Consider the following 16,652-nt stretch of genomic DNA (forward strand, 5'->3'; position numbering starts at 1 on the left):
ACATTTGGCTACCAAAATGAAATCTAAATTCATGTGAATGTTTGTGCCAAATATGAAAGAATTCCCTGAAGGCATTTTGGATATATATTGCATATACAAGGCAAGAAGTGTGCTTTGTGAGGTGCTAGTGACCTTGCCATTTGATCTTAGATCCTTCATCAATCACATCCAAAAGATGTCCCTACTTTTGGTGTATGTCTGACAATGATAAAGTCTAATCAGGAAGGAGCTCAACACTCCTAATTGCATTTATCACTGCATAAATATTTTGTGATTTACTTCTTAACATCTGTTTAAATCATTATTATTATTGAGATCACATGTCTTTTCCCCTCCCATAACCCCTTTTGGTCCAAAGTTCTAAAACTTTCAATCCCATTTGTTCAACAAAATACAAAATTTGGAGGACCAAAGTTATGCTGATATGGGAAAAACATTAGAAATTCCCAAATTATTTCTAATTTACTTTTCTTAAAATTTGTTTTTTATTTATTTTTTATTTTAGGATTGAATTCTTTGTTAATAACGTCAAAAAGCCAATGATGCCCCTAATATACTTAAATTTACTTACCTTTACTTACCTTTGGCAGTTGAGAACTCCTCTCTCTCTCTTTTTTTCCCCTGTCTGCCTAAAGCAGATTGACCGCAGCGTCGATATAATCCTGGCTCAGGTCTCAGTCCTCCAGTCCTAGTCACATCTCTGGTGCAAAACTCTATTACCTATATAATATCATAGTTTGTTAAATCATGAGCCCGACTTCAGAACCCAATATAACAAGTGTATTAAATCAACAAACACTCCGTATATTTATACTCCTTAACTCTGTGACCTCCTCTTAGATCACCAGCATGTTTATTCCAATACTCTTCAGTTAACCCAGTTAACTACGTGATCTCCAAGATCACCAACAGGCTTATTCTCTATTCCTTAGTTAACCCAATTAACTCCGTGATCTCCAAGACCACCTGAAGCTTCCTTGATTCTACATCGGTTCCAAACCACGCCATGCAGACACGTCGGTCACTCACCCAGTGAGAGAATCGTTTCCCTTCTGAATTTGTCTTCCCAGAAAGACTTACCCTTTTCGATTAACAATTTGGTCAACCATTTGGTCAGTCCTCCACATACATCTTTGCTCATGCAATTATACATACAAAAATGTAACATTTCCATTACAGTGCTAAAAGTGTTAGAGCTGAGCAGGGATCAGTTAGGATGAGGTCGTATTTAAAGAGACTACTTTGGTGAGAGAATGGGCTGTGATTGGTGGGTGACTGACGAGCACCCATAAACCTATTGGTAGCTGAGCACATGACTCTGTGTCCTGCATGAACTAACACAATGCTTCATTAGTCACAATTCAAGTTCAGGATTTCTACGATGACATTCTCACTTTAAACTTAATTTAAAGTATCTTGAATTGAGGCAAATTAAAGCTGACCCTGAATTATGATCAGTCAGAATCAAATTGTCATATATCACAAATCATAAACTGGATTTATTTTCATAATTAATTATGGATAAAATTACAAAGTATGTTGCAGAAATCTGAAATGGATATCTATATCATTGAGTATTGTACAAGAAGACAAGTAAATTATTTTTAAATAAACAGCATGGAACATGGACATGTTACTACATGTTCTACTGAATAAGGGATCAGCCACTTGCTATCCGTAATACAAACAGCCATCATCAGGGACATAGTCATCAGAGAGATCATAGTTAATAATCATCCCAAGGTACTTGTACATTTACATTTACATTTACATTTAGTCATTTAGCAGACGCTTTTGTCCAAAGCGACGTACAAGGGAGAGAACAATCAAGCTAAGAGCATTAAAAAACCTGGTGTAACAATAAATACTGCTTATAAAACGACATAGAAAGAATAAAAAAGAAGTGCGGGCCTGTTACTGCTTAAGTGCAGGTTAAGCCAAGGTGCCAGTTAGGAAGGGAGGTGCTCTTTGAAGAGTTGGGTCTTTAAGCGCTTCTTAAAGGTAGAGAGGGACGCTCCTGCTCTGGTAGTGCTAGGCAGGTCGTTCCACCAACGTGGAACTACAACTGAGAATAGTCTGGATTGCCTTGCTTGCACCGGGGGCAGTGCCAGATGAGCGCAGCGTCCTGGGTGTAACATATGCCTTTACAAGAGCATTTAGGTAGGTAGGGGCAGACCCAGTAAGCACTTTGTGGGCCATCATAAGTGACTTGAATTTGATGCGAGCCACTACCGACAGCCAGTGGAGCTCAGTGAGAAGCGGGGTGACATGCGCCCTCTTTGGTTTGAACACCAGGCGCGCCGCCGCGTTCTGGATCATCTGTAGTGGTTTTACCGCGCATGCCGGCAGGCCCGTTTGGAGGGCGTTGCAGTAGTCGAGGCAGGAACTCACCAAGGTTTGCACCAGCAGCTGGGTGGCATACTGGGTTAGGTACGGCCTGATTTTGCGGATGTTGTAAAGCGCAAAGCGGCATGACCTCGTGACACAGGCGATGTGGGCTGTGAAGGTTAGTTGGTCGTCAATAATGACCCAGAGGTTTCTTGCTGTTTTGGATGGAGCCAGAGATAAAGAGTCAGTCGTGATGTTGATGTTGTGGTGGATGAACTGTTTGGCTGGGAAGACCATTAGTTCTGTTTTGGCCAGGTTCAGCTGAAGGTGGTGGTTTTTCATCCATGTGGATATATCAGCAAGACAGTCTGAGATCCGTGCCGAAACAGTGTTGTCCTCAGGAGGGAAGGACAGAACCAGTTGAGTATCATCGGCATAACAGTGGTAGGAAAAACCATGCGAGCGGATGATAGGGCCTAGCGAGGTGGTGTAGATGGCAAAGAGAAGTGGTCCCATTACCGACCCCTGGGGCACCCCAGTGGTGAGGTGGTGAGGTACAGATAGATGACCTTGCCATGACACCTTGAATGAGCGCCCAGAGAGGTACGATTCAAACCAGGAGTGCGCCTTGCCAGAGATGCCCATACTTGATAGTATGGACAGAAGGATGCGGTGGTTGACTGTATCAAACGCAGCTGATAGGTCAAGCAGGACGAGAACTGAGGATTGAGCTGCTGCTCTAGCTGTTTTTAAGGCCTCTGTCACAGATAGCAGGGCTGTTTCGGTGGAGTGACCGCTTTTGAATCCAGACTGGTTTGGATCGAGGAGATTGTTTGTTGACAGGAACTCTGTGACCTGTTTGGATGCTGCCCTCTCAAGTGTTTTAGATAGGAGAGTGAGAAGTGAGACCGGTCGATAGTTTTCCACCTGAGTGGGATCGAGAGACGGCTTTTTGAGCAGCGGCGTTACCCGAGCTACTTTGAATGAGGAAGGAAATGTTGCAGAATTAAAAGAGGCGTTAATCACCTGTGTTATTGCCGGTAGGACGGCAGGGGTAATGGCTTGAAGGATGTTGGATGGGATAGGGTCCAGCGGGCATGTAGTTGGACGGCTACCTGCTAGGATTTTGGAGACCTCACTCTCAGTGAGAGGGGTGAAAGAGGGAAACTGGTAGTTATTGATGGTAGCGCCCTTAGGGGGGGAAGACAGTTGGTTGAACTGTTTCCCAATGGCTGCCACTTTCTCTGTGAAGAAGGAAGCAAAGTTATCGGCTGTGAGGTTAGTAGCCGGGGGAGGAGGGGGAGGGTAGAGCAGAGTTTTGAAGGTGGAGAATAGTTTCCAAGCATCAGTTGCACTGTTGATTTTGTCATTGAAAAAAGTTTTCTTAGCAGCAGTGATGCTGGATGAGAAGGAGGCCAGCAGTGTCTGGTAGCTTGCAAGATCGTCCTGTGCTGCAGATTTGTGCCACTTTCTCTCAGCCGCTCTGAGATTGGAGCGCTGCGTTCGGAGGGTATCACGCGCAGGTCTAGTAGAAAGTGGACAAAAACTGTCCAAGCATGAGCTTAGAGTGGAGCAGAGAGATTCTGTGGCATCATTGACACCTAGTGAGGAGAAGGTGGATAAAGGTGGAAGAGTAGAGGAAACCAGGGAGGAAAAGTGAGTGGGGGAGAGGTTGCGGAGGTTGCGCCGGAACGAGACCATAGGAGGAGGGACAGAGGGTTGCTCAATGAGCCGAACATCAAAGCGAATGAAGAAGTGGTCTGAGAGATGGAGAGAGGTTACGGTTCGGTTTTCCGTGGAGCAGTTCCGAGCAAGAATGAGGTCGAGCTCTTTCCCTGCTTTGTGAGTTGGGGGAGTGGGTACCTGTTGTAAGTCGAACGAGTGAACCAGGGTCCGAAAGTCAGCCGAGTTGGGATTGTCTAGGTTGATGTTCATGTCGCCAAGGATGAGTATTGGACACTCATGGTCAGGGATGGATGACAGCAGGGTGTCCAGCTCATGGACGAAATCGCCCAGTTGTCCTGGTGGCCGGTAGATAACAATCACATATGTTTTAACAGGAGCAGTTACCATAATTGCATGATATTCAAACGAGGCATACCTGTTTGAGGACAGCAGTGGAGTAAATTTCCAGTTTTCTGAGATCAACAGCCCCGTCCCACCTCCACGACCAGATGGCCGAGATGTATGGGAGAAGGCATAGTTAGTGGAGAGTGCTGCTGGGACAGCAGTGTCTTCAGGTTTGATCCAAGTCTCAGTGAGAGCTAAGAGCCCTAGTGAGAGGTGGTTGGCATAACCTGAAATGAAGTTAGCTTTGTTGCCTGCAGACTGGCAGTTCCACAGGCCAACAGAGAAGGAGGTTACAGCAGATGAGGTTTGTTGAAATGAGCGGAGGTTACTCAGGTTGCGCTGCCTTCTGGTGCGCTGGGATCTCTTGTGACAGCGAGTGACAACAGAGATACTGCTGTGACACATGACTGGAAAGACAAATTTTTGTATTGGTTTCGAAAGGTTCTAGAGTTAAAAGTGTTTCCTGTTTCTAGTGTTAAAAATGCTTCCTGTTTCTAGAGTTAAAAGTGTTTCCTGTTTGGAGTAAAAAGAGTTTACTTCTCTGCATCGGACGGGGGGGGGGGGTGCAGCAGTGGAGGGGGGGAAGGTCGCGGGGACAGAGAAGAGGCCGAAATCCACTTTCAGAGACGCAGAATTAATCCCTTCGGTCGGTCAGCGATCTCCCCAGCGTCAGCCCCTCCGTGTCCCGAGTGTTGTCAGCGGCATCCACCTCCGGAATGACAATCCTCGCACACAACCGAGGAGAGCCCCCACCGGAAGGCTGGAGCGTCTCCTCGCTTCTCCCACACACTGGTTCGCGAAGAAGCGGCGTTAGCGCGTTACCGCCGCCATCCCTGCGCTCCGACCGAAGCTCCGTCGCTTGCTAGCTGGAAAAAACACGCAGTCGAGCCCGCTACGCAGTATGGTGGCTCTGCTCGCAGCTCAGGAGTGCGGCCAAACTTTGACGTAGCTCCCTGGAAGTGTTGGCACAGTGTGAGAGATGCGTCCACCGGGCTGTTCGCGGTTTGTTTGGCGGTGTCGTGTCGCAGATCTCCGGAAGAGACAGTTCGCTCTGACTTGTACCGTAGTTCTTTACAAAGTCTACCATACATGCATGATGCATGTATCAAAAATTATCTTTTCCAGGCACTATACTGGTACTGTAGTCACTACAAGTTACGCATGTTCCATTTTGCCTGGGGGACATTTAAAACAAACCAGTCTACAACACAGTAAAAATCACATGAAAATCAACCGCCCTCCTAATTTTAGAAAAAGAGAAAAATGGGGAGAGAAGAGAAATAGTGGGGAGGGGGAGGCGAGAGAGACCGGAACACTTGAGCACCATTAGGTATCAGCTCTTACTAGTTAAAATGTAAACAATAACACTGAAAAGAAGTTATTGATTATTAATGATAGCAGAAACAATTAATATAATAATTAATTAAGTATTGTTGTTAATAATAATAATAATAACAGTTGTTCTCCTTCAGTTCTGGAGTCTGAGGTATCTGCAATGAGAGAGAGAAAGAGAGAGAGGGACTATGGGAGAAAAGAGACACGTCAATAACATAGTTTTTGACATTTATTAAAAAAAAAAATGAGTGGGGGGGGGGCAGAGAGACAAAGAGAAGTGGAGAAGTGCTCTGTGGATGATGGGAGTTTCCCCTGCAGTCTAGACCTATAGCAGCTTAAGGGATGGTTCAGGACTCACCTGATCCAGCAAGGCTTTATCAAAAAGTAATGTTTTAAGTTTAACCGTAAATGCACAGAAGTTGTCTGCCTGGTAGCTGAATGCTCTACCTCCTGTTCTACTCTTACAGACTCTTGGAACCACAAGAGAGCCTGTGTTTTGGGAATGAAAACACCTACTGTAGATGCTTGAGAGAGAGTCTGAGCCAGGAACAGTAAATATGGTTGAGGTTCCATCAATAAGGTGAGTAATAAAAAATGTGATACCTTACAATATACTGTGATGTTAACTTGTTCTGAGAATATTTTTGAAATCTGTGGGGATTTATGTAGATAACATTTATTTGACAACTTGTACCATTTCTATTTGGGGGGGCAATTTGATGCTCAGTATCAAATTCTAAATCCACATTAAAAAATTGAGGGGTAAAAAAATATGAAAAGATGAGGAGGGAGGTTGATTTTCATGTGATTTTTATTGTGTTGTAGACTGGTTTTTTTTAAATGTCCCCCAGGCAAAATGGAATGTACGTAACTTGTAGTGACTACAGTATCAGTATAGTGCCTGGAAAAGATAATTTTGGATACATGCCTCGAGCTGCAACTGACAACTGACACATGCAGGACACAGAGTCATGTGCTCAGCTACCAATAGGTACATTCTCTCACCAAAGTGGTCTCTTTAAATACGACCTCATCCTCACTGATCCCTGCTCAGCTCTAACACTTTTAGCACTGTAATGGAAATGTTACATTTTTGTATGTATAATTGCATGAGCAAAGATGTATGTGGAGGACTGACCAAATGGTTGACCAAATTGTTAATCGAAAAGGGCAACTTTAAGGTTTACGATGGTGGCTTAAGAGACTTGAGTTTTATGGCCTTGAGAAACTACAACTTTATGTATCTTTTAGTATTTCTGATTGGGATCAAACAACTGGGTTCTCACAGGGGCGGTCATCCACAGAACATGTAAACAAAAGGACAGGATGTCTCCTCCACTGAGTGAAACTACAGGAGGGTAATAAATACCTTTGCATGTTTAGTGGAAAGGGGCTGCGAGTTGTAAGAACACAGATTCTCCTAAGTTCATTGCTCATTTGTGCATGTCATTCAGGTGATGTGTACTGATGAGTCCATCTGCAGATGCTGAATTAAACTTACAAAAAGAAGTGTTTGACTTTGTGCTTGTTTCACAGAAATTGCCACCACATTACCGAGTTCAAACACGGTTGTGGTAAATCATCTTAAACAAAAGTACCTTGCCTGCTACGCCCACTGGGGGGCTCTGCATATGTTCCCTCTTTTTTATCTTAGCACGCTGCTCGGCTAACCAGGGAACTTCCAAAGAATGGAGCCTTCAGCACCAATCATAACTGTGTCCCCATTTGTAACAAATGGGTAAATCATGACAAAGGGTTCCTGACTGAAATTGGAATTAAATGGTTAATATTTCAAACTATAATAGTTCAACTGAATTGTAGATATCGAATGTTATTTTAATGCGACCATTACTTGTCTTGACATGTACCGTAGATGCTTGAGAGAGTGTCTGAGCCAGGGACAGTAGACATCACTGAGGTTCCATCAATAAGGTGAGTATTGAAACACATGATATTTTACAATATACTGTGAGGTAGATTCTCAGAAAGTTACAGAAATTTGTGGGGAAAAATTGTTTGCAGATGCTATGAATGTCGTGATAATTTCTGACACTCTGTTACTGACTCCTAACCTGATCAACTTTTATGGAGAGGGGGGTAGAGGATGACTGGGGTGGGGATGTGGGGGTGATGAGTAGTGAAAGACTCAAGGGGGGTGGTGAACTGGTGAGTGGGGGAGGAGTGGGTGTTGAAGGTGTTGAGGGTGGCAGTCTGAGGAGTGGAGGGGGAGGGGGGCTGGCCATGGGAGGTGTGAAGAGGGGGAGCGGGGGTGAAGAGGGGGCAGGAGGGGTGAGAGAGGGAGGGGAGGCAGAATCAAATCTGTTGAAAAACAGATTCAGTTCATCTGCCCAGTCCTTTTCCCCGCTGGTTTTGTTTCTCCCCACTCCTTTTCCATGGCCTGCGATGTTCTGCAGCCCTCTCCAGACTCCCCTGGCGTTGTTCTGCTCCAGCCGCTTCTCCAGTTTCCTCCTGTAACTGTCCTTCCCTTTCCTGATCTTCAGCCAGAGTTCCTTCTGGACTCTGTGCATCTCCTCCTTGTCCCCTGAACTGAAGACCCTCTTCTTCTCATTCAGCAGGGCCTTTATTTCAGAAGTCACCCAGGGTTTATTGTTGGGAAAACATCGTACCAACTTGGAGGGCACAGTGTTCTCCACACAGAAATTAATGTAGACTGTGATGCAGTGGGTCATACTGTCAATGTCACTGCCATGGGGGCTGCAGAGTGCTTCCCAGTCTGTTGTTTCAAAGCAGTCTCTGAGCCTGGCACTGGTCTCCTCAGACCACTCCTTCACAAGCCTCTTCACAGTTCAATTCAATTCAATTTTATTTATATAGCGCCAAATCATAATTTACATTATCTCAAGGCACTTTACATTTAAAGGTCAAGACCTTAAAACAATATTAACAGAGAGAAACCCAACAGTTCCCACAATGAGCAAGCACAGGCGACTGTGGAGAGGAAAAACTCCCTCATTAACAGGGAGAAACCTCTGGCAGAACCAGGCTCAATGTGGGCGGTCATCTGCCTCGACCGGTTGGGGTGAGGAAAGAAAAGTAAGGGGGACGGAAAGGAGAGATGGGTGGAGAGCGGGGGAGAGAAGAGAGAGATGAGGTGGAGAGAGAGAGACCGGTAACAATTTGGCACCATCAAAATCAAGGCTAACCATAACAATAACAATGTATAGATCTACAACATGACTAGATATATAAATAAATTGCTAAGTTCTTGTAATAAATGAAGACAATGGTGATGGTGGTCGTTGTGGTCCTGTAGTCCCGGTGCCGGAGTTATCTGAAACGAGATAGAGAGAAGAGCCAGAGGGACTATGGGAGGACAAAGTGACACTTTGACATGATGACATGTTAAAACTAATAAATAAATAAATAAATAAAGAGGTGTGGGGGGGCAGAGAGACAGAGGGAAGTGAAGAAGTGCTCAGTGCATGATGGGAGTTCCCCCAGCAGTCTAAACCTATAGCAGCACAACTAAGGGATGGTTCAGGACTCACCTGATCCAACCCTAACTATAGGCTTTGTCAAAGAGGAAGGTTTTTAGTTTTACTTTAAATGCTGAGACAGTGTCTGCCTCCCGAACCCAGAGTGGGAGCTGGTTCCACAGGAGAGGAGCCTGATAGCTAAATGTTCTACCTCCTGCTCTACTCTTACAGACTCTTGGAACCACTAGAGAGCCTGTGTTTTGGGAACGAAGTGATCTACTTGGATAATAAGGTGTTATCAGCTCTTTGATATATGAGGGGGCGTGATTGTTGAGGGCTTTAAAAGTGAGGAGCAGGATCTTGAATTCTATTCTAAATTTTACCGGGAGCCAATGTAAGGAAGCTAAGACAGGAGTGATATGATCTCTCCTTCTAGTTCCTGTCAGCACTCGTGCTGCAGCATTTTGGACCAACTGGAGACTTTTAACAGTCTTCATGGAGCATCCTGCTAATAGAGAGTTGCAGTAATCTAATCTAGAGGTTAAAAATGCGTGGACTAGTTTTTCAGCATCCTGCTTAGACAGGATGTTTCTAATTTTGTTAATATTGCGCAGATGGAAGAAAGCCGTCCTAGACACTAGTTTAATATGGGGGTCAAATGACATGTCTTGGTTGAACAACACTCTAAGGTTCCTCACAGTGGAGCTGGAAGCCAGACTGACACCATCCAAAGTGACTATCTGGTCAGACAGTGTTTCTCTGAGATGTTTAGGGCCAATTACAACAACCTCAGTTTTGTCTGAGTATAAAAGTAGAAAATTTTGGGTCATCCACGCCTTGATATCTTTGAGACATTCCTGAAGTTGAACTAGGCGATTAGTTTCATCATGCTTCATGGAAATATACAATTGGGTGTCGTCTGCATAGCAGTGGAATTGTATGTGGTGCTGTCTGATAATGTTGCCTAAGGGGAGCATATATAGGGTGAAGAGTATTGGTCCAAGGACAGAACCTTGTGGAACTCCATGATTAACTTGCATGTGCATGGAGGAGTCATTGTTAACATTTACAAATTGGAATCTATCTGATAAATATGATTTAAACCAGTGTAGTGCTGTTCCTTTAATTCCTATATGTTGTTCTAATCTCTGTAGCAGAATCTTATGATCTATTGTGTCGAAGGCTGCACTAAGGTCCAACAAGACGAGGACAGAGACAAGTCCATCATCTGATGCCATAAGAAGGTCATTAGTGACTTTCAATAGTGCTGTTTCTGTGCTGTGATAGGTTCTAAATCCTGACTGAAATTTTTCCAATAAACCGTTACTATCTAAGTAACCACACAGCTGGTTAGCAACGGCTTTTTCTAGGATTTTGGAAATGAAGGGCAGGTTGGATATGGGTCTATAGTTAGCTAAAGCCCTGATAGTGATTGGTGCCCAATTGTTCCCGGTCTCTCTCTCTCCACCTCATCTCTCTCTTCTCTCCCCCGCTTTCCACCCATCTCTCCTTTCCTCCCCCCTTACTTTTCTTTCCTCACCCCAACCGGTCGAGGCAGATGACCGCCCACATTGAGCCTGGTTCTGCCAGAGGTTTCTCCCTGTTAATGAGGGAGTTTTTCCTCTTCATAGTCGCCTGTGCTTGCTCATTGTGGGATCTGTTGGGTTTCTCTATGTTAATATTGTTTTAAGGTCTTGACCTTTAAATGTAAAGTGCCTTGAGATAATGTAAATTATGAATTGGCGCTATATAAATAAAATTGAATTTAATTGAATTTAATTAAAACCTCTGGATCAAGCGTAGGCTTTTTAAGCAGAGGTTTAATAACGGCTACCTTAAAAGCCTGTGGTACGTAGCCAGTTAGCAAAGACATATTAATCTGATTTTAAATGGACTGTCAATTAGGGGGAGGACTTCTTTAAAAAGTCTAGTTGGAACAGAGTCCAGCTGACAAGTAGTTGGTTTGGATGCTGAAACTAACGAGGTCAGTTCAGGAAGATCAATAGAGTAAAATTTGTTTAGACATAAATCTGGTGCTATGGTTTCAGGACCAGACAATGTATCAGTGTTATTCACTGGGAGGAGGTGGTGGATTTTATCCCTGATGGTTGTAATTTTATTAGTAAAGAAGCTCATGAAGTCATTGCTTCTCAGATCTAGAGGAATAGATGGGTCAGTAGAGGTGTGACTTTCTGTCAGCCTGGCTACAGTGCTGAAGAGGAACCTGGGGTTGTTCCTATTTTCTTATATTAGTAATGAATAATAAGAGGTAGGGCATTTCTAAGTGCTTTTTTGTAATTTATAATGCTATTCTTCCAGGCTAGGTGGAAGTCTTGGTGATTGGTGGAACACCACTTCCTTTCTAGCTTCTGCGATGTCTGTTTTAGAACGCGCGTTTGGGAATTATAGCACGGAGCTCTTTAATGGGGCGACAGCTTCAAGTGCTGTTTTTAGTGAGGCTGCAGTACTATTACAAAGTTATCAACTAGTGTGGGAGTAAGGTTTTGATATTCTTCTTGTATTGTACTGAGACATGGCTGAGAGGGAAGTGAGGAGGGGAGCAGTTCTTTAAGACAGTTTTGTCGGATAAACATCGACTGTAATAGAATTTCCGTCCAGAATTGATGTGATTAACAATTCTGAATTCAAATGTAAGTAAAAAATGGTCAGACAGAAGCGGGTTCTGTTGGAATATTGTTATATTTTCTATGTCAATGCCATATGTCAGGACAAGATCAAGAGTGTGATTCAGGCAGTGGGTCGGTTGATTCACATGTTGAGTGAAACCAATCGAGTCTATTATTGATTTAAATGCTGAACTAAGGCTGTCATTGGCAACATCTACATGAATATTGAAATCACCGGCTATAATGATCTGATCTGTTTTAAGAACTAGTTCTGATAAAAATTCAGAGAATTCAGATAGGAATTCAGAGTAAGGGGCGGGTGGATATATGATGACTATATTAATTGGTTTATGTGACGTCAGGCTTGGGTGGATGAGGCTGGTTCTAAGATTTTCGAAAGAGTTATAACTCTCTTTTGGTTGGGGGTTGATAGATAGATCAGATTTAAAGATTGCTGCAACCCCTCCACCTCTGCCTGTGTTCCGAGGAATGTGAGTATTAGAGTGGGTTGGGGGCGTCGCTTCATTTAAACCTACATATTCTCCGTCTTGTAGCCAAGTTTCGGTTAGGCATAATAAATCTATTTGATGATCAGTAATGAGATCATTTATAAGTAAAGATTTTGAATTTAGTGACCTGCACATTTTATAGTTATGTTTTTACCTGATGTTTTGGCTGTGTTAATTTTGACTAGGTTTGAATGTATCACCCCTCTCCTGTGTACTTTTGATTTAAAGAAATTAGGTGGTCGGGTGGCAGACACAGTTTCTATAGGACATTGTGATGGTGACTGTTTGAATGCAGAGAAGCGTGTAGGACTGCGACTCTGCCTCCTGGTCTCAACTCTGGATTGTCACGGTGTGGACTTTCTAACAAACGTTGTCATGTTTCTAGATATGAGAGCTGCTCCATCCCAAGTGGTATGAATACAATCTCTCCTAATCAGACCAGGTTTCCCTCAAAAAGTTCTCCAATTGTTAACGAAGCCCACGTTGTTATCTGGACATTTGTAAACTAGCTTTGTGTTTTAAGTGTGCTGTTCTGTAACATTGGGGAATAATCCATAGTTCCCTCGGTGCATTCCATGTCTTTAAAGTTTAGTGCAAATCTGACGAAACAAAACAGAAAGAAAACAAACAAACCAAGGAAATCATAAGGCAACAATTATAAATATATCAAAAATAGTCATTAGAGAGCTATCTTCATTACAAAAAAGGTACAAAACATTTGTCCTGCATCACGACAGCCAGCGGTGAAAGGATGACGTGCGGCTAAACGTGTCATCACTGGAAACATTAGGCAGGGGTCCAGAGAAAATTACGGAGTCCGACATTGTCTTTGCATATGTACACACCGAATCAATATTGATTTTTGTGATCTCCGACTGACGTAGTCGGAGGTCATTACTGCTGACGTGAATAATAATCTTACTGTACTTACGCTTACCCTTAGCCAGCAGTTTTAAATAGGACTCTACGTCGCCCGATCTGGCCCCGGGAATACATTTAACTGTGGTCGCTGGTGTCGCTAACTTCACGTTCCTTAGAATAGAATCGCCAATAACCAGAGTTTGTTGCTCAGCGGGTGTGTCGCTGAGTGGGGAAAATTTATTAGACACGTGAACGGGTACGCTTCTTGTTTCGCACAGTCACCCAGCCGACCTGTCTTCCCGGCTGCTCGGGAGCTGCTGGGGGGGCTGGAGAAGCTACAGCTATGTGGCTCGCACTGGCTACTGGGGACTGGCTAACTACATCGCTACACGATCTACTCTCCATGGTGCACAGCCGCGACTCTAAAAGGCTCATCCTTGCCTCCATCCTGGCAAATAAGTTACATTTAACACATGTATCGTTATAGCTAAAGGAGGCAGAGGAGTAACTGTACATCAAGCACACTGAGCAGGAGAGAGCAGGGGAGTGAGAGGGAGAAGCCATCGTTAACTGCTAATGCTAAATTGCTTTAGCTAACACGGGTATTGTGTAGCTCACGGTGATTTTATGAATGAGTCGCTGAGTCAAGGGGGTGTATGAGCGACAAGTCAAGATAGCACAACTATGAAAGTAACTTAGAATTAGCTTAAATGATTAAGATGTGAAAGGGTAAAGGGAGAGACGAAGAGGAGAAGAGACCGGTACAACACACAGTAGCCAACACCGGAAGTGACACAATATGCAATACGCTCACCGCAATACGTCAGCACGTCAGCACGTTCTCCAATGTTTTTGAGATGGGACTGGAGTTATCAAAACCTGATTATTCTGCTCCGGTCTGTTATGACGACCATCTCTCACCGAGCCAGAAAGCAGAGGTAGCTTTGCCGAAGTGTTCTCCCCGTTGCCAGGTCGCACTACGCTCATACACCACCACATAGAGATCTCCCCGGGCGTGGCGGTGCGTTCACGGCCCTATTGTTTGCCGGAACACAAACAAAAAATTGTGTAAATGGAGCTTCAGGCCATGCTAGAGATGGGGATAATAGAAGAGTCCAACAGTGACTGGAATTGCCCCATTGTGGTTGCGCGCAAGGCCGATTGGTCAATATGGTTCTGTGTGGACTATCGTAGGGTGAATGCAGTATTTGCAAGTTTGATGCCTATCCAATGTCGATGAACTCCTGGACCGGCTAGGCACGGCTCGCTTTTTCATGACACTGGATTTGACTAAGGGCTACTGGCAGATCCCACTGTCTCCAGAGTCCAAGGAAAAAACGGCTTCCACTCTGTACGGTTTGTATCAGTTCATCACAATTCCATTCGGGTTGTTCGGGGCCCCTGCCATGTTTCAACACCTCATGGACCGGGTTCTGCGTCCCCACTTTGCATATGCCTACTTAGATGAGAGGCAATAGATGTCACGTGTACAGAACAAAGCAACAGAAACATTTTGTGCAATTGCAATGAAAGACAATGATTACAGTAGCAGTGGTTAGCAGTGGTGGTAAGATATATAGTGGTGGGTTATAACAATGCTACAATAATATACAAGTTAATATTAATTTCATCGAATGGCAGTAGTGGCAACCATGATCCATGACCTGGGAGCAGCCATGATCCATGAGAACCTGCTGGACAAGGGAGCACAGAAACTCTGGGGAAGAAGTATAATTAGTAACATGCATTAACAGGCATTAACATGCATTAATGAGACATGTATGTATACAGATGGTGATGATAATAGAGAGAGAGAGAGAGAGAGAGGAAGGGGTCCCCCGGCAGTCTAATCCTATAGTGTAGAGAGAGCGTAGTGTTCTGGAGGGGTAGTAAGGTACTATGAACTCTTTTAGATATGATGGTGCCTGCCCATTAAGAGCTTTGTATGTAAGGAGAATAATTCTATTCTAGATTTAGGTAGCCAATGTAAATGGGAGAGATGTGATCTCTGATCTTGGTTCCTGTTAGAACACGTGCAGCAGCATTCTGAATATGCTGCAAAGTCTTAAGAGACTTATTGGAGCAACCTGATAACAATGAGTTACAACAGTCCAGCCTAGAAGTAACCAATACGTGGACTAGTTTTTCTGCATCCGTTTGAGAAACAATGCGTCTAATTTTGGCGATGTTACGTAGGTGTAAGAAAGCTGTCTTTGAAATTTGTTTAATGTGGACATTAAAGGACAGATCCTGATCAAAAACAACTCTGAGATTCTTAACAGGGGAGCTGGAGGCTAGGTTGATCCTGTCTAAATTAAATAAATCTCTAGAAAGACAGTTTCTGAGGTTTTTGGGTCCAATTACAAGAACTTGTAATTAACATCAGAAAATTGTAGGTCATCCAACTTTTTATATCCTTAAGACATGCTTGAAGTTTAGTTAACTGATTGGTTTCATCAGGCTTGATCAATAAATATAATTGGGTGTCATTGGCATAAAAATGAAAATTAAAGGAGTGATTCCTAATAATGTTCCCTAAGGAAGCATATATAAACTGAATAGAAGTGGTCCTAGCACAGAACCTTGTGGGACTCCGTGACAAACTTTGGTATGCATGGAGGATTCATCATTGACATGAACAAACTGAGATCGATCTAAAAAATAGGACTTAAACCAGCTTAAGGCGGTTCCTTTGATGCCAATTTGAGTTCCAGTCTCTGTAAAATAATTAGATGGTCAATGGTGTCGAATGCAGCACTGAGATCTAACAAGACAAGTACAGACATGAGAACTTTGTCTGATGTGGAGGAGGTCATTTGTAACTTTGACAAGTGCAGTCTCTGTGCTATGATGCACTCTAAATCCTGACTGAAAATCCTCAAATAAACTGTTCTTATGGAGAAAGTCACACAGCTGATTGGCTACAGCTTTCTCAAGTATTTAAGATTGAAAGGGAACATTTGATATTGATCTGTAATTAGCTAAAACATCTGGATCTAGAAAGGGCTTTTTAAGAAGAAGCTGAATTACAGCTACTTTAAAGGACTGTGGTACAAATCCTGATAATAAAGACAGATTAATCATATCCAATAAAGAAGTGCTAACTAGAGGTAGAACATCCTTGAGCAGCCTGGTTGGGATGGGGTCTAAGAGACAGGTTGACGGCTTTGATGAAGAAATTATTGAAGTTATTTGATGAAGGTCGATAGGAGAAAAACAGTCTAAAATATATATCAGGTTTTACAGCGGTTTTCAAACTTGCTGTGTAAGAATGCAGATCAGTGCCTGTTGAGGGCTAGAGGTGATTAATTTTGTTTCTAATAGTTATAATTTTATAATTTTATCTTCGGTCGGAGCGCAGGGATGGCGGCGGTAGCAGAAACGCGCTAACGCCGCTTCTTCGCGAACCAGTGAGTGGGAGAAGCGAGGAGACGCTCCAGCCTTCCGGGGGGGGGCTCTCCTCGGTTGTGTGCGAGGATTGTCAT

General features: G+C 43.6%; 2 pseudogenes; both read right to left on the bottom strand.

Annotated features, from left to right (window-relative positions):
• Nucleotides 1-10,935: 10,935 nt before the first annotated feature.
• LOC138406632 (uncharacterized) lies at nucleotides 10,936-13,731 on the bottom strand (annotated as a pseudogene).
• A 477-nt stretch (nucleotides 13,732-14,208) lies between these two features.
• On the bottom strand, nucleotides 14,209-16,652 carry LOC138406633 (uncharacterized; annotated as a pseudogene).

The sequence above is a fragment of the Paralichthys olivaceus genome, chromosome 22 (genome assembly GCF_024713975.1).
Source record: "Paralichthys olivaceus isolate ysfri-2021 chromosome 22, ASM2471397v2, whole genome shotgun sequence".
Lineage (NCBI taxonomy): Eukaryota > Metazoa > Chordata > Actinopteri > Pleuronectiformes > Paralichthyidae > Paralichthys > Paralichthys olivaceus.